Raw genomic sequence first — 19,285 nt, 5'->3', positions numbered from 1 at the left:
GACAACCACTAACTACTAACACTTAGTCCGTCGGGTGGGACGCCCAGCCTCGCACGATAAAAACCCCTCTGCGGTCTTTCGATGAAAAGTAGGTGTGATAGGTAAAGGTACAAGATATACTTTAGATATTTTACATGGATAATTAGAAGGGCTTCAAAATTATAATCTATATATCAAATTGATAGGCCAAGTTCCTTCGAATTCCTTTCCCCCCTAATGGGTTGGACTAGTTACTGCTAGATGATGCCAAGATAGGACCTATTCGTAGTCGTCTTCCAAATTAATAGATATAGGTATAGCAGACGACTCCTCCCGCTCTGTGCTTTTTCTTTAAATACTTTGCTATTCCTACTCCAATTCCTATCTTTTCGCGTACCCAGAAACGATAACGTGACGGTACGTATTGCATATTGTGGCGTTAGTTTTGTGAGGGAGTAGAGAGTTTAGTAGGACGACTATGGGATGTTATTATGGAAAGATGAATGGATGGGGGGTGGGGGTTGATTGTGGACGGATAATACTTATATGTGGATGTGGATGACTCCCGTTGCCATTTGCTGTATTGTACAAAATAAATATTGACGAGGTCAATAATTATGAATATTAAGTTATTGATATGTTATTAAGGCAATGATACTAGGCAATTTTATATATGTAAAATCACCACAGCTTTAACAGTTTGCTGGTTCTTCCGTTAAGACTTTGTGGTGTCAATTATGACCTAAGGGCTGTTATATATATGTATTATCTGGTCTACGAGATATCTGGTAAGATCGTACTTATGGTCTAAGGGGAGATAAGCTAATTCCGGAATTGTCCATTTTCACTTTTAGTTTATACCAAAATCCGGAAATTCTTACCGGAAGTGATGTATTGATGTATAATTAGAACGTAATAAAAATGGAGGAACATAACGGAGACGTTGATCATTTTTCCCCCAAACAAGAACTACAACATGGTGGAGAATTTCAAATTGATCCCAACATCAAGGTGAACTTTGTATATCTATGAATTTTGGATGAGACTTTTCAATTAGCTACCAGTAACGTACGTGATTTTATGATGGACCCTTCACTAAATTTACAACCCTCCACGCCAGAAATCACAGCAAATATGGCGGGAAACATGTGGCCACCCCAACCCTCCATGATACCATTACAGAACAATCAACCAGCCCAATCCCAATCTCAACCCCAAGGTATTATGGATAGGCAAGCGATTATTATACAAGCCCCAGCTATTTACCTGAAAAAACATTGAATTTTTTTCTGGGATGATGTCTGAAGACGTTGATAAATTTCTGACAGAGTTTCAATCATATCTGACATTATCGCAGATAGATTCAGCGACATAAACTCCATAATTCCAAGTGTCAGATGTGTAAGCAGTGGGGTCACAAAGCCAAAAACTGTTTACGTTGCCCCGAGGAAATGTCTAACCCACACTGCCAATTGTGTTCGCTCCCAGGACACACAGCTCCCTCTTGTCCGACGTTAAACGGGCAAGGCCTGAAAGCTAGGCCACCTTTCAGGCCAAATATCAGACAGTTATATAAATGCTAACTAAGATGATTGTACAATGATTGATTCCAATGAACATGATTGTAATGATGATAAAATAACAATTGTATTGATGACCATATAAACAAATGTACAAATCACCATTTTATGTATCAAACTTTTTCTGTTAAATGTTGTCTCAAAATAATTTTTTGACAAATTTTTGGCAAGTCTTTCAGATTTTCAGCCTACAGATAGTAGTGTAATACTTGCTAACAATAGTACTGTAGATATTATTGGTACAGCTACATTGAAACTAGGTTACAAATCTAGTACTATTGGAATATTTTGATATTTTTGTGTATATCATACAGGAAACTTCACACCCATTGATTCTAGGTACACAATATGTGAAAGATCATGGTATTATTCTAGATTTTTCAAAACAACAGATTTTTCCTGATGTAAAGAAAAGTGTCAAAGTCAGATGCGTATCTTCTGTAAACGTTGAACCTAACTCGGAGTGTATAGTTATGGGTAAATTTCCAGATGTTGTGCCCATTGGTACACAAGGTGTCAACATTGGACATTTTGATGTTATGAACAAAGGTGTTTTAGTAGCCAAAGCTCTTGTTACATGTGATGTTGATCGGTTGACTCCTATCAAAATACTTAATCCTGGAAATAGTGTTGTTTATATCCAGAAAGGTATTATATTGTCATCTTGCCAGTTATTTGACAATCTTACAGAAATTGTTCCTTTGTCTTGTTCTAATGTACAGTTATCTAATGTCAGTGATAATAATAGTCACAATGAGCATGACATGTCTGATTATTTTCAAACTTTTGCATCAAAATTTTGATTTTGATAGTCGATCAAATTTGACAAATGAACAGTCACTTGAACTACAAAAATGTTTGTACCAATACAAAAATGTTTTTGTCACTCCTGAGAATCCTGATCTAGGTTACACTGAGATGGTGAAGCATAGAATCCATTTAAAACCAAATTTTGTCTCAAGCATCAGAAACCTTATCGTTTACCTAGTGATAAGGAAACTGTGCTTCGGCATCAGCTTGATGAGCTTTTACGACAGGGTATTATCAAACCAGTGTCTGAAACTGAGGAAATCCCTATATCTAGTCCTATTGTACTAGTCACCAAACGTAATAAGCCAAGACTTAAAGCAGGTGAGGAGATCACAAGGCAGCAAAGTTTATCATCTTACAGATTCTGTTGCGATTTTCGGTATTTGGATAGTCAGACATCTGATTTTAGATATACTATTCCTGACTTGAAAGACTTGACAGAATCATTTGCCTACCGTACGCCAAATTTCATCTCCTCGCTTGATTTAAGTTCTGCGTTCTTTCAAATGGCCATTGATAACCTATCAACAAAATACACAGCATTCAATACTTGTTATGGCACCTTTAAGTTTTTGAGGTTGTCTATGGGTTTATTTACATCACCTAATTCATTTGAACTTCTTATGGACAAAATACTAAAAACTCTTGTACTTTCTTAGACCATAAGGTTTCTAAAGCGGGTATTAAACCACCTCAAAACCGTATAGACCTACCTACAGAACATCGTGATCTGAGCATCCTGTCCCAAAAGACAGCTTCAACGCGTGCTCGGAATGTTCAACTGGTTCCGGAAATACATACCAAACTACAGTGCAGTGACTCAAACTATGCATCTATTACTCAAAAAAGGTGTTGGAGTAGTGATAGTCATTTCCGCGCTTTGATTTAGATTTCATTTCGTCTCGCGGTGGACACCAGTTCTAAAGGCATCGGATACACTTTGTATCAAATTCACTAGGACAGGATACCTCATGTTCTTCGTTTTGGATCAAAAGGACTAAATAAAGGACAGGCATCCTATGGACCTACCAAGCTCGAACTTCTTGGAGTGGTGACAAGTGTTTTAGACTGTTCTCCATATCTAAGGGGAAAGCACTTCGTCATGGAATGTGACCATCAATCTTTACGAGCCCTGTTTCAGAGACAGCTTCATGGCGCTATCTACGACAGATAACACCTCGCGTTATTTATTTGTGTACAGGAAGGAAGTAAGCGGGTCTAGCTACCATAGTTATCCCCCCATTGGTAACATGTGTTTCCGATTGTATAAGGTCAATTTCAGAGTGATAAATACTCTGAGTGACTAATGGGATTAAAAGCCTTACATTAGTAAGTCAGCACTTAATTAGAATAACTGACCAATGGGAAATCATGAAAATAATAGAACTATGCTCTGTCTGATGTGAAAACATCAGCACTTTGAAATGTGCAAGCGATGCGGCAGCAGGCAAATGCCTTTCTTTCTATTTTCCCACCCACCCTAGAACTTCCCATTTTCTTTTTATTTATTTATTTATTTATTTTAACTTAGATTAATTATTTTATATAATTAAGGTAGCTTTAGTAATTAGTATAGTTGGAGGATCATAGTTTAAGTTTATTCTATAAAAAATAACTGTAATTGTTGTACTGTTATATTTTATGATTATGTAATGCGCAATAAAAGATGGTCTGAACTTTACTCAAACCAACGTGTTTGGGTTTTTTTCTCAAAGGGATAGCATCTTCTGCTAGAATTAGGTTCAATTAGTTCTCACTCCTGATTTTACTTAAGTGCCTGAGCAATACAATGGGGACGAGTCTGAAAAAAACTACTAGAGTGTCCCAGCAATGGGGACGAGTCACGTGTGCCCCGAAACGATAGCGTGACGGCACGTAAAACTCTTCACTTCACTTCGGGGACGAGTCTGAAAGAACTCCCGACGCCGTGTTTTGTGATGTTTGAATGATTTTAAAAAGATGTGACTTGACTAGCCATTTATACGGACACCTGTATATGTGTAATACTGGGTACACGGTTAGAGTCTTCCGTGTATCAGCAGTCAAAATCTGGGTGTTCACTCAAGCCTTGCTGACTTATTGCATACACGGCCCATGTTCACAGGGATTAGTAAGCGATAGTGCGACGAACACCCGGGACGGAGGATGTACCAAGCCACGTTGTCAGATGATCTTTTTAGTCTGCGAATGGTCGTGGGCACCACATGTAAAGTAAGTACAGTAATGAAATAATTATTATAGATCATTATGATTTATTACTATTTATCTACTATGTTACATCTCGTTGCTATCTCAAATTAATATTTATCAAATACAATTTAGTTGTATATTCAAATATATATGTAGCCAAAGTACACTCAGTACACGTATGTGTCAATCACATATGTGTCCCGGGTGTACATGGACACCAATCTAAGGGGCGTCGATTGGGACTTTATTTTTTGTAATCAAAATCTGAAAAGTTGAATTCTGTCATAACGAAATCATTTTCGTCTTACAAAATTATCTTCCAGCACACAAAATTCATATTTGTCTACACAAAATTCATTTTTGTCTACACAAAATTCATTTTTGTCTACACAAAATTCATTTCTGTCTTGACAAAAAAATTTTTGCAGACGAAATTGTGTTTTGTCAGACAAAAGTGAAAATTGAACACATAATTCATTTCTGTCCTGACAAAATTCATATTTGTGGACGAAATTGAGTTTTGTTAAGCAAAAATGAAAATTGAACACAAAATTCAATTTATTGTCACAAAAGTCAATTTTGTCACCGAATCTAAATATGAATATATGCAAATGAACTGTCTGATCACGATTTTGTAACGTGGCCTCTCATTAGATATACACCGTGTGGTAATGACCCCGGAACTAGGTACCCCCTGAAGCGACAGTGAAAAAATCAGGATTTGAACGGAGCTAAGATTGTTGCATTTATCTGCATTTTAAGACGGTTTTGGATACTGACGTTTGGTGCACGTGTTTCCGTATATATCAGCCATACAATATGATATATACCATATATAAATGGTGTTCTAGAAGTGTCGCAAAAAACTTGACAGATGTAAACATGTCACCTCGCCAAGGGAGGTACCGACGTAAATCGCCTATCGTTAGAACAGATGCTGGAAAAGAACTTTCCATCGACCATAATTACATATTTTAGTACTACATTACTCTATTTTGATATATAAGGCTAGATTCACAAGAAAAATTATTCCCATCCCGTTTCATTTATGTCAAAAGGATCGTCCAAATCGTAATGGTGTACGGCACATAGCGAAGAAGGTGTACGGCTCATAGCAAATGCAGTCACTTTATATGAAGGGAGTTGTACGGCTTATAGTTACTATATATATCTTTTCAGTGATGGGTTGGTAAAAACAGAAAGGATAACTATTTAAGACTTAAGGTAATGGCTCATATGCATCATTATTACGTTATACGTTATAAGTGTTACTAACAGTTTACAATCACGCATAAATTTGGGATTTGTTTGTTTCTCGTAACCAGTGAACTGCAACATAAAGACACGTACAAAACGCACTAATTTCGTTCCCACTCACTTATTAGGTTATCATTTGTAAACCCAAATATATTCAATATCCACGAAATTGTCGAGAATGTAATACGTTTTCCTATGATAAATATATATATATATGTACCTAATCTATTGTCAAGTTTAGAAATAAAGATGCTGATGATGATGATGACGATGATAAAAATCATGGAATGATGACGATATAGATGATGATTGTGATGATGATGATGATGATGATGATGATGATGATGGTATGAGTAAGATGTTTGAGGGTGAGTGTGATAGCGATTAGCGATACTGAATGTGAATAAGAAGGAAATTATTTATCTATGTGTAGTATATCGCACATGAAAAAGAAACAACAATAGATTACAGATGTATTAAATTTAAGTCACAAAAATTGTTACTGGTTTACTTTCATATGTAACTGTTTCAGCTTTATATTAGGAAATGCTTGGTTTTGATTTTATTAGTTAAACGTCCAATTTACAGCCAGGGTCATTAATGTACATGCATGGTTTGTTGGTTGCGGAAAGTCGGAGTACCCGGAGAAAAACCACCATCCCGTAGTCAGTGACTTTCAACTGCCTCACATGGAATTCTAACCCGCATCCCAGAGATGGAGGGCTTGCGGAAATATGTCGGGACATCATAATCACTCGGCCACCCGAACCGGGCCTCGAGACACTTTCTTAGAGACGCACATGATAAAACTAACAGTTTAGTCTACAAAATCGATAATAATTTATCACCAAACTATCTCCACTCACTTCTTTGTCCAAACGTCGCTGATGCTTATAACTATGATTTAAGAACTAACAGCAATTATGGAATTCCTCTTCACAGACTTTCTCTAACTAAATCTTCTTTTATACATTCTTCTCTGCATGTATTTAGAATGAATTGGATAAGCGACTAGATCATTACCTTCATTAGCATTTTTTTTAAAAGTGTGTCATGTAATTATGATGAAAAAGATCCAGCCTACTACAATTTTTGGTAACACGAATACAAATGTTGTACATGCAAAGTTAAGACATCGGTGCAGTCAGTTAAACTTGTTTCGTGCAAACCTCATCAACAATCTAAATTGTATCTGTAGTCATAAGTGTAAGAGTGCCTTTCTTTTTTTCCAATGTAATAAATATTTGAATGGCAGAATTATTTTATTAGATAACTTAGGAAACTTGAATATTGATAAAAATTTGAAAATTTCACTACGCGGTAGCTTGCTATATTCTGCTCATATAATCCAAAGTATTTTCAGACACGTGCATCAATATATAAAGTCCAGCAAAAGATTTTGGTTTTATAAAAATAAAAAATGAATTATATTTTATGTTATTATCATTGTCAAATATATATTGTCTCTTGTTTCGTCATTGTATGTTACGAGAAGGCTTTTCAAAGTTGTAATAACTTTTGCCTGTTTTTTTTTTGTCTATTGAATTTACAATAAAATATATTTCAAAATGCAAATAATAGCTATGATCTTAGCTCTATTCAAATCCTGATTTTCTCACTCTCGCTTCAGGGGGTACGTACCTAGTTCCGGGGTCATTACCACACGGCGACATTGAGAGAAAAATAAAAAAAAACAATTTTTGCATGTAGAGTGATTTCCATTCTACTGATGAGATGTGTTGATTGGAACCAAGGATGCATTCGTTCAAACTAAGCCACATAAATCATGCGAGTAGGGGCAATGGGGTGATTTGTTACATTTTTCGCTGTCAAAATACGGAGCATGCGGTGGTTTTACGTAGTAAGATTTTCATTAACATTGAAAGGTGGTTTCTAGAAGTAAATTTTCTCAATGACTTGTAAAATGGTTGAAATTTGGCAAAAATTACCCTCCGTTAGCGAGGGACGGGATCGGGGTGAGACCCTATTTTAGCTGGGAACGGCGCATGGGTGGGCCCGCGGGCTACGTACGTATATATACGTATTTATATATATATATTCGTTAGTTCTACTTTAATCTGCAGAATGAATCACCTCATTTAAAAAATGATTAAAGATGAGTCTAATTTCCATATACATGATTTATAAGTCATCTACGTTCCTGTTTTTGCGATTTCTAAACCGGAGACATACTTGATTTCTTTCAAACATATAGTTCTACATTAATATTGTAGACAAAAAATATCCAATCATCAGCTTTGAAATAAAATTTTGTATTCATTTTTATTTATTCAATTATTTTATTTTATTTTTTTTTTATTATTGATATTATCATTTAGGGTGGTATACCTATCAATATCGTTATTCCAATGTTGAATAAATTGGTCAATTAATTTTTGTTTGATACATATTTTCAACTTATCTTTGCTAATAGTGCATGTGTTTTGGAAATTCCACATATTACTGAAACCAGTATTATCAAAAATGGATTAAGCAAAAGCCAGCCATTTGTACTCAATTTGACCTTATAAATGAAGTTTATTAACAAGAGTATATAACACACTAGATAGTTCCCCCCTCCCCCCCCCCCCCCCCCCCCCCCCCCCCCCCCCCCCCCCCCCCCCCCCCCCCCCCCTGTGATGAGCTTGTGCCGGAAAGTCGCAATTCGCCATGTACCATAGAATGTGGTGTATTATTTCTTAAGTTTTTTTGGAGACAATCTCTTGATTCCGACATCAGAACAGTATTGTCGGCATACAAGATAATAAAAAGTTTCAGATACAATCCAATGTGTAATGCATGCAGTTTCAATTTCTTTCAATGGATTTACATTATTTTCACTTAAAAAACTTTCTAAATCATTTAAATACAAGGAAAATAAAATCGGAGATAAATTTTCACCTTATTTTACTCCGACATTACATATGAAAAAATCTGACATTTCGCTTCCTTTTTTAACACAAGAATTAGTGTTCAAATATAAATTGTAAATGACTCGGAAAACTTTTCCACTTATATTTTGAGCAATTAACTTTTTCCATAGACCTACGCGCCATATAATATCGAATGCATACTTAAAACCTATAAAGGAACAATATAATTTTTTCTTTTGTGAAAGATATATAGAGATTAACGAGTGTAGGATAAAAATGTTTTCCGTGGTTGAATATTTTTTCCTAATCCCAGCTTGCGCATTAGAAATAAGGTTAACGTCTTCTGCGTAGTGATTCAGCCTTTCATTGATAATTGCAGTGAATATTTTTCCAAAACATGTCACTAAAGTTATTGCCCTATAGTTGTCCGGGTCTCTATTATCGCCTTTGTTTTTATAAATTGGTTTGATAACGCCAACTGTCCCAGGATTCCGGAACTTTACCCGTTTCTAAGACATGAGTTAGGCTGGTTTGGATGGCGACCAGCACTATCCTAAGGCGCTTGATCCCTGGAACGCGCAGGGGTTTCCCCGAATACACTGGTGTGTCTGAATTGATCGCGCGAGTCTGGGCGCGCATCCTGTAGGCGCCAAAGTTGGATACTGAGGCTGGTGGGGGTTCTCTGGGAGGAGCGCGGTCGGAATAATCCGGATGATGCTGAGGAGGTGGAGGATGGTATTGTCGGCCGGTAATGAACAGTTTGTCAGCTTTTAGTGGCACTTGTCGATTGTTACGTTTAGCCTCTTTGAAAACCGAATATAGAACACGACGGCGTTCGTTTATCTCCGGCGGGAACTGTTCGTTAATGATAATAACGTTGTTTCTAAATAAATTGAGTTGCTCTTGAAACAAATGAAATGCTTCATTTGTTTCAAAAGCAACTCAATTAATCACCCCATGAAATCGACCAAAGCAAGATTCAATCTTTAATTAAACCTACTTATTATCTTGTGAAAATCTACTTTATTTTTTATTTTTTTCATGGTATTTTTGGCAGGAGCGCGGTCGGAATATTACATGTACAGTAGTGTTCAATCAAGACAATACCTCCTGAGCTAATTAACACCCTGGCTAAGGTATGTACAGGTACTTGTCTAAAGTTGCTACATATTTACATAGTATTGTAATTAATTACCTGAATGAAAGTAAAATATGAACATAAAGCATACACGTATCGCTCACCGGATTCCATATGTAGTTGGAATATCGAGTAATTGTAATTTCTTAATCAGATAACATGACATTAGTTTATTATTTATAAGGCTAACAAATCACTATATAGCGGCAAAATAGGCCTAACATTCGTATCCTCATTATGAAATTCATGGCCGTGCTCACCCAGGCCGCCGTCGCCGGCTTTCGGCCTCCTCATCCATATCTCCGTCCCCAATATATTCACTATTTCATCATACCACCACTGAATTACACCTTAAATTTCCTTACAAATTAATATTAGAACATCTAACATCAATTATGTATCTTAAACACAGTGTAAACTACACACATGTACATAAAAGCACCGCATGCTCCGTATTTTGACAGCGAAAATGTAAACAAATCACCCGTCGCCCCGACTTATGAGGCTTAGCTTGAACAAATCGTGCATCCTTGGCTTCAATCAACACATCTCATCGGTAGAATTGATATCACCCAACATGCAAAAATTGTAAAATTGTTGGTTTTTAATTTTCCTCTCAATATCTGTGTCTATGATCACATTGAAAAAAACTTAAACAACTACGTCGGCCATTTTCTCGCTTCGAGCTCCCCCACAATGCCGTCTAAGCGCCCCCTAAGTCAGAGGTAAGCACCTCCTGCGCACCCCTATTCCGTTAATCTTCTCCACGGTGGAAATGGATACTCTATTAAAAATAGTCTTTCAAGGGAAATGCACATGAACTGCAATAAGCGTAATGATTATACGGACATATTTAACAAATATTCGTTCACTGTCACAAACTTCCATGTCTGGTTACCCTTCGCCAAAGAACGAGCGAACTGTAAGCGTTTCAACCAATCAGTTAGCAGCTTACAAGTAAAGGTAAAACTTATTTGCATACTTTATTAACGAAATTGAATTCTGTCGAGACGAAAATGAATTCTGTCCACAAAAATGAAATTTGTCATAACAAAAATAAGTTTTGTCCACAAGAAGATAATTTTGTTTAACGAAATGAGGTGATTATTAAAAAAAACATTTTTTTTCTAAGACGAAAGTAATTTTGTTACGACAGAATTCAATTTTGTATTCACAAAATTATTTTTGTCTACAAAATTGAGCCTACAAAATTGAATTTCGTTATTACTTTCGTTCGCTGAAATATTGTTTCTATAATAAAAGTCATTTTTTGTAATATGTTATAAATTTTGTTAATCTGAACTCCTTTTTGTTGAACAAAATTCATTTTTTTCTACACAAAATTGGATTTTGTGTACAAAATCACAAGTGTCCCATTTGGCGCCCCGTACAATCGGAAGACCTCGCCCACTTCTTCGAACATAAGCTCGGACCAAACTGTATGAATACACATCAAAATGATGTATTTTGTGATCCGCCGGACAATGGCCAAATCACCTCTACCTGTAGGACTATATCATATAAGGTTACCTCCCTTGTGAAACATACAGCGTTTATTTTTGTCTGCTTCAAAGCTCTATATGTACCACAAAGAAGAACTGAAAACAAACTCCCTGATTTATACTATCTAGATTTGTGTTGTGCAAGACTTATGAGATATATTTTTTTAGATTGAACATGAATACTCGAACAAGAATCATCAGTCAAAATATTTTCTTCTTACTATATTTTAGAAAAATCGTCCAATGCGTACGGTAACCTTTTATGAATTGAATATATGACTTAATAGTGGGGGAGGAGAAATAGGTTCAGGCCTAGGGAACCGAAATCCAAGATAGCCACCATATGACCCCTATGGGACATAAGTTGTCAATGGCAACAAGCATAAAATGAATATAGACATCATACCGGTCCTCAAAATCCATGTTTCGAAAAACTGCCAGAGGGGTACATGGGAACCTATTTCTCTTCTCCCCACTATACAGCTATAATACATTATACTCCTTTGAAAAATGTTCATAAAATGTACCTCAGTTTGTGCGTTATTTGAATCATTAAAATGCTATACTGCTGACCAATGGTATTTTTTTCTATAGTATATTAAAAAAAACAGGAGCAGACGAATCAAGTGCTTTTTTTCGTCAGTTTCAAAAGTTACTTACTTCACACCATTACCGTCATTGAAAAATTTGAGCTTCTTATTTCACTTCAAAATAAAAAATGTTAAAATAATTATTACTTTCCAAAAAAGTCCATAGCACTATATCCTATATTAAATTAAGTACTTATTGCGCAAGCACCAATTTGCAAAATATTCTATTTTACATATTTTTTGTGTTAATTAGACATACATTTACATGAGTAAACATTATTTTTTTCAAATGATGAGAATCGTTTATTCTCTGTCGGCGATGGAGCATCTTAAAACACATTTGTACCGAAATATGCATTTATTTGTGTGGTGACCGTTCCAGCTTGAAGACCAGATAAGATACTGTTTATTTTTATATGAAAATGATAAATTAAGTCTTTAACATCATACTGTCTTTGACGCACGATGTGTGTTTCGTAGATATATTGCTTTTATGTCATGATTTCAGCAAATGTTTATCTTGAATTGAGCGTTTTTTCGTGGTTTTTGTGAGTCCAATATCGCTTCCGGTGACGTAGGTTGTGTGCATACAAATCTATGTCACAACGACATCCGCTATACAAATATAGGTCACTGTGACATCCGTCATACAAATATAGTTCACGGCGACACTCGCCGCTGTCGAGATATAGATCAGATCGGATTAGTGGTAAGCACTGCCAATTACGCATTCATACCGATCATTTTTGACCTCGCAAGTAGAGACGCATATCTGCATGACACAACCAAAAAAATACTATTTATTAATTTTATTTAAAATACATAAAATACACAAAAATAAAACCAATTATGAAAAAAAACATTTAAAATGATACTTTCACTTTGTTCTAGATTGACTGCTTGTGATGATCGGGCGATTATGTAGTACGCACTGGACATTGCAGTTTTTTGAAAATTTGATTCAGCTGATCAAGAGAAATCAACTAAGCCAATCATCTCGAAAGGATTTCATCACTAAAAAAGAAAACAGACATGAAAACAATCCGGCTTCTGTGATATGATGAATGGATGAAGAAGTCAACGGACAAAGCACTTGTCAATGAAAACAAAATCGACGAAAACAATAACAGTTAATTTTAATTAAAGACTTAATTGGTTTTCGGTATTTCTTGGAATGGTGCTATGTTACTTCGTGAAGTGAGCTGAAATAACATCCGTGTAACATTTATATACATGGTGGTGTCATAATTTCTTTTCTTATCTAAAAAAGAAATACCTGTTGGTAGCTTTTCGCATTTCTGGAAATCCAATGTTATCATGATGCGTAGATTTATTTGCCTTCGATCAGTTCCGTGTACCTTGAAGTGCTTCTTCATCTTAATAGCTTTACTTGTTTTTATTTTCATTAAGGACCAAAGAAAGGTACAGAAAGTAACTTTGCGCGATAAACCAAGAGTGGAGGTAAAAGAGAATACTCCACAGATGAAAATGGACCTTAGTAAGGTACAGAAAGTAACTTTGCATGACAAACCGAGAGTGGAGGTAAGAGAGAATACCCCACAGATAAAAATGGACCTTAGTAAGGTACAGAAAGAAATTTCGCAACCAACAGTGAAGATAAGAGAGACTCCCCCTATGAAAATACTCCCCTTCAGCCAGTTTCGTTATCCATTGGACGTGGACCTTCCGAAATTAGTGAATGACGTCATCGAAAACGGGACAAACAGATGTTAAACCTATCAATGTTTATCCGTTTTCCTTTTTGGAACCAATGGAAGATATTTGTGGTTCCTCAACACATAAAATTTTTCTCTTGTTTATGATCAAATCAGCACCAGGAAATTTCGCTCGGAGACAAAGTATTCGAGAAACTTGGGTTAATACCGCTTATTTCAAAGCAGACGTCATTCGTCATGCGTTTTTGCTAGCGAGAACTTTAAACGAAACTATAAAAGATCGAATTAAACAGGAGAAACAACAACATCGTGATATTATAGAGATGTCGTTCGTTGATAGTTATTACAACAATACATTTAAGACAATCGGTGGTATAAACTGGTGCGTCCAGCCATTGTTCTGCCTCTGAATTCGTCATGTTAGTGGACGATGATATGTTCCTGGCTACCGATTACCTATTGAGCTATCTTCACGGCTTACCCAAGGACATCATTCGTTCTCTCTTCGCCGGCCGGATGTGGAATGATGTTCCACAAAGAGGGCTTCAGCAGAAGTGGTATATGTCTGTTGCTGATTATCCTTACAATAAATATCCGCCATTCCTCAGTGCTGGGGCTACAATAATGTCAATGGAATTTGTCAAAAGACTTCAAGTTGGTATCCACTTCACGAAAAAGTTTAAGTTTGACGATGTCTTTCTGGCAATCGTTGTCCACAAACTTGGTGTTAAACCGATACATCTTCCCGAGATTCATATAAACCGTCCTGTTTCTTACAACGACACAAAATTTAAAACTGTGCTGGCTTCTCACGGGTACGGGGATCCAAAGGAAATGAGGGCAGCATGGAATTCACATTTACGTATCCTTAACATCACAAGCACCATAAACAAGTAGAATAGGACGATATTTTGTTTAAGACCTGTTTAGATTAAATGGTATCCCCGAGCCACCTTCGTCCAACCCTTTGCGTCTGGCTCTAGACCAGGTAGATCTGTTTCGACTGATATCGTCTTGCACGCTTCCATATTATTTCAAACCCACGTATGTGTTTTTGTAAAGAGCTCAAAAAAACAATTAGAACCTGACGTTACCGGCAGGAATTGTTTAAATATAGTATCTATAATAAATACACATATATATATGTACTTTTGGTTAAAAATTCGTGTCAGGTCCCTTAGTCGGAGACCCACGGTTGGTTGCACAACAGGTTTACGACGCGCAAAAAAAAAAAAAAAAAAAAAATACTAAAAATACTGAAAGGTTGTTTACTTAGCCCTGTATCCCATATCCAGAAAATGGGGTAATTTATTTAAAAATGCTCTGAACACCATAAAAATCATCCGATCTGAATATTTTTTTAGCTTACATTGAAGGCAATTCCTTACTGGTTACTATGGTATATGATTTGATGGGATTACGGTCGAATTTTATTTCGTGTAAAAATCGTTAGTCGGAAAAGTACACGCTACATCCTCAGGTCACGATTCCCTAATGAGCACACAAACCGAATAAAATCGCCATCCATTTAACGAATGCATCCCTGAAGTGCAGATCCTCAATATAAACTCACTTACTTATAAAAATTACACATTAGTATCCCTTAGCGGTCCCCACGCTCCATTTATTGTCATGCAGAACAGATGATCACCGATCTCGGCCATTTTTTTGTCTGTCGTCTCCGATTTGATACAAACTCTCTGATTGAGACATCTAGGATCGAGTGGACCAATCAGAGAGCTTGTATCAAATCGGAGACGACAGACAAAAAATAGCCGAGATCTATTAATATATTGTTTTTGAAGACAGGCTCAAGGTTTCATAAATACTCAAAAACAGTTTTTTTCTTGCATTGTCTCAACTTTTATTATTGAAAAATAACTGAAAAGGCGATTTTCAAATTAATCAATTTATTGAAATAGATGTGTAAACTACAAAAACAAAGCACATAACACGGATGTGAACTTTGATTAATTTACATTCACTAGGCCAGGGTATCTTTCAACACAACTTACACATATTTTTCAAAAATATTGAGATTGTTAACCTATTTGATATATCTACATGTAGCACCCATTTTGAGAATAACAACCCCGAGAGACATCGCATGTTACATTCGCAACGTAAAAAATTGACAATATGCATTGAAATATGGGACTACATCTACAGGATAGCTAGTTTGGATGTTTCCTCCAGTTGTGTATAAAGGTTGGCAATAAATGATTCGTTATAAAGTCCCTAAAATGAGTAAAACATACATTGAATAGCAGTACCCGCTAATCTGTTTTTTAATCTCTCGCTTCGGCGGTCGCAACGTCCGGTATTTATACAGTGTAGTTCGCTTACTGTGTAGGTGGAATAAATGTGCTTTTTAATCGCTTTAAGTGAAGTGGGGTGTCGTAGATCACGTGACCTAGTTGCCAACCCTATACTATATAATTACCAAGACCAACGTCGAAATGTTTAGCTTTATGTGTCGAATGAAAGGTATGGCTTTACAGAAAGCCGAGACATTGGTAAGGTACGATGGCCGAAAGCGGCATGACACGTTTTGGTGATATTTTAATCGTTTGTGTACCATTTTACACTTTTCAAGGTGAATAGTTATCGTAAGGAGACATTCTTGGTTTGTGTTTTAATGTAGGGACACCAAAAAATAACTCAGGAGCATGCGCACGACAACCACTAACTACTAACACTTAGTCCGTCGGTCGGTGGGACGCCCAGCCTCGCACGATAAAAACCCCTCTGCGGTCTTTCGATGAAGAGTAGGTGTGATAGGTAAAGTTTATAAGATATATTTTATACATTTTACATGGATAATTAGAAGGGCTTCAAAATTATAATCTATATACCAAATTGATAGGCCAAGTTCCTTCGAATTCCTTTCCCCGTGCTCTTGATGGGTTGGACTAGTTACTGCTAGATGATTCCAAGATAGGATCTATTCGTAGTCGTCTTCCAAATTAATAGATATATAGGTATAGCAGACGACTCCTCCCGCTCTGTGCTTTTTCTTTAAATACTTAGCTATTCCTACTCCAATTCCTATCTTTTCGCGTACCCAGAAACGATAACGTGACGGTACGTATTGCATATTGTGGCGTTAGTTTTGTGAGGGAGTAGAGAGTTTTAGTAGGACGACTGTGGGATATTATTATGGAAAGATGAATGAATGGGGGGTGGGGGAGGGGGTTGGTTGTGGACGGATAATACTTATATGTGGATGTGGATGTGGATGACTCCAGTTGCCATTTGCTGTATTGTAAAAAATAAATATTGACGAGGTCAATAATTATGAATATTAAGTTATTGATATGTTATTAAGGCAATGATACTAGGCAATTTTATATATGTAAAATCACCACAGCTTTAACAGTTTGCTGGTTCTTCCGTTAAGACTTTGTGGTGTCAATTATGACCTAAGGGCTGTTATATATATGTATTATCTGGTCTACGAGATATCTGGTAAGATCGTACTTATGGTCTAAGGGGAGATAAGCTAATTCCGGAATTGTCCATTTTCACTTTTAGTTTATACCAAAATCCGGAAATTCTTACCGGAAGTGATGTATTGATGTATAATTAGAACGTAATAAAAATGGAGGAACATAACGGAGACGTTGATCATTTTCCCCCAAACAAGAACTGCAACATGGTGGAGAATTTCAAAACGATCCCAACATCAAGGTGAACTTTGTATATCTATGAATTTTGGATGAGATTTTTTCAATTAGCTACCAGTCACATACATGATTTTATGATGGACCTTTCACTAAATTTACAACCCGCGACGCCAGAAATCACAGCAAATATGGCAAGAAACATGTGGCCACCCCAACCCTCCATGATACCATTACAGAACAATCAACCAGCCCAATCCCAATCTCAACCCCACGGTATTATGGATAGGCAAGCGATTATTATACAAGCCCCAGTGTGTTTACCTGAAAAAACATTGAACATTTTTTCTGGGATGACGTCTGAAGACGGTGATAAATTTCTGACAGAGTTTCAATCATATCTGACATTATCGCAGATAGATTCAGCGAGCCCGCAGGCCGTGGCTGCGTTCCACCTGCACTTGACAGGTCCAGCATTGGTTTGGTTTGGAACTCTTTCACCGTATTCTAGGTCAAGTTTCTTCAATGTGCAAGCCCTGTTTAGAGAAGAATTTTGCTCCGACACCAACCAGCTTCAGTAGCTGAAGAAGCTGCCTTCCGACATTTGCTATTACGCCCAGAGCAGTAACTGGAGGAATTCCATTCAATAGAACTCCAGAAGAGGAAGCGTCTTGGAAAGTCAGACCGAGACATTGCATTAAAATTTACTGAGGGTCTACCCCCACAGCTTGCCTTTTTTGTCAGTGCGGGTAAAGCGACAACATAACGAGATGCTTTACATTCTGCCAGAATCGGTGAAACTCATGGTTACCGTCAATAGTCCCCTAGTCAAATGGCCGTTGCAGCTGTATCTCGCTTAACGAAAACCCTATGACACAGCTCTTAACGAAATTGGAGGATATTTCCAAACGATTAGACAGTTTGGAAGTGAGAGAGCCCATGCAGCGTCCGGAAACATTCGCGGATACTCGAACATATGGCGGGAAGCCTAAACCTGATGCCCAGGACACCAGACAGCAGTCTCGCTCCCAACAGGATTCGAACTCAAAGTCGCGAACGTGTTTCCATTGCGGAGGTCAAGGACACATAAAACATGCTTGTAATTGGAGTGGTGAAGGACATAAACTCCCTAATTCCAAGTGTCAGATGTGTAAGCAGTGGGGTCACAAAGCAAAAAACTGTTTACGTTGCCCCGAGGCAATGTCTGACCCACACTGCCAACTGTGTTCGCTCCCAGGACACGCAGCTTCCTCTTGTCCGACGTTAAACGGGCAAGGCCTGAAAGCATAGGCCACCTTTCAGGCCAAATATCAGACAGTTATATCAAATGCTAACTATGATGATTGTACTATGATTGATTCCAATGAACATGATTGTAATGATGATAAAGTAACAATTGCATTGATGGCCATGTAAACAAATGTAAAAATCACCATTTTATGTATCAATTTTTTTTCTGTTAAATGTTGTCTCAAAATATTGTTTTGACACATTTTTGGCAAGTCTTTCAGATTTTCAGCCTACAGATAGTAGTGTAATACTTCCTAACAATAGTACTGTAGATATTATTGGTACAGCTACATTGAAACTAGTTTACAAATCTAGTACTATGGAATATTTTGATATGTTTGTGTATATCATGCAGGAAACTTCACTCCAATTGATTCTAGGTACACAATATGTGAAAGATCATGGTATTATTATAGATTTTTCAAAACAACAGATTTTGCCTGATGTAAAGAAAAGTATCAAAGTCAGATGCGTGTCTTCTGTACAAGTTGAACCTAACTCAGAGTGTATAGTTATGGGTAAATTTCCAGATGTAGTGCCCATTGGTACACCAGGTGTCAACATTGGACATTATGATGTTATGAACAAAGGTGTTTTAGTAGCCAAATCTCTTGTTACATGTGATGTTGATCGGTTGACTCCTAACAAAATACTTAATCCTGGAAATAGTGTTGTTTATATCAAGAAAGGTATTATATTGCCATCTTTTCAGTTATGTGACAATCTTACAGAAATTTTTCCATTGTCTTGTTCTAATGTAATTATCTAATATCAGTG

The 19,285-nt window shown here is 36.7% G+C and overlaps 1 pseudogene; it reads left to right on the top strand.

Moving 5' to 3' along the window:
- Positions 1-4,280: 4,280 nt before the first annotated feature.
- LOC138328466 (beta-1,3-galactosyltransferase brn-like) lies at positions 4,281-15,251 on the top strand (annotated as a pseudogene).
- Positions 15,252-19,285: the final 4,034 nt, after the last annotated feature.

The sequence above is a fragment of the Argopecten irradians genome, chromosome 7, assembly GCF_041381155.1.
Source record: "Argopecten irradians isolate NY chromosome 7, Ai_NY, whole genome shotgun sequence".
NCBI classification, from domain to species: Eukaryota; Metazoa; Mollusca; class Bivalvia; order Pectinida; family Pectinidae; genus Argopecten; species Argopecten irradians.
The sequence above is the reverse complement of the archived record's forward strand: the minus strand, read 5'-3'. Positions and strand labels throughout refer to the sequence as shown.